Below are 204 nucleotides of genomic sequence, written 5' to 3'. Positions count from 1 at the left end.
AAAAGCGCTGCTACCTTTTTTTATTTATTTTTCCTTTTTATTTTAGTTTTAACCCTTACCCATTATTTGGTAAATAAAAACATTTTTATAAAAGAAATAACCCCAAGCTATTGCGGTTTCAATATTACCTTTTTAACCTTTTTCGTTATTATTATTATTTTCCCTTTTTTTTGGGGTTGGATTACAAAAGGCAGGATTATTTCG

This window comes from Gaeumannomyces tritici (genome assembly GCF_000145635.1).
Source record: "Gaeumannomyces tritici R3-111a-1 unplaced genomic scaffold supercont2.2, whole genome shotgun sequence".
NCBI classification, from domain to species: Eukaryota; Fungi; Ascomycota; class Sordariomycetes; order Magnaporthales; family Magnaporthaceae; genus Gaeumannomyces; species Gaeumannomyces tritici.
Note: the sequence above shows the minus strand (reverse complement) of the source record.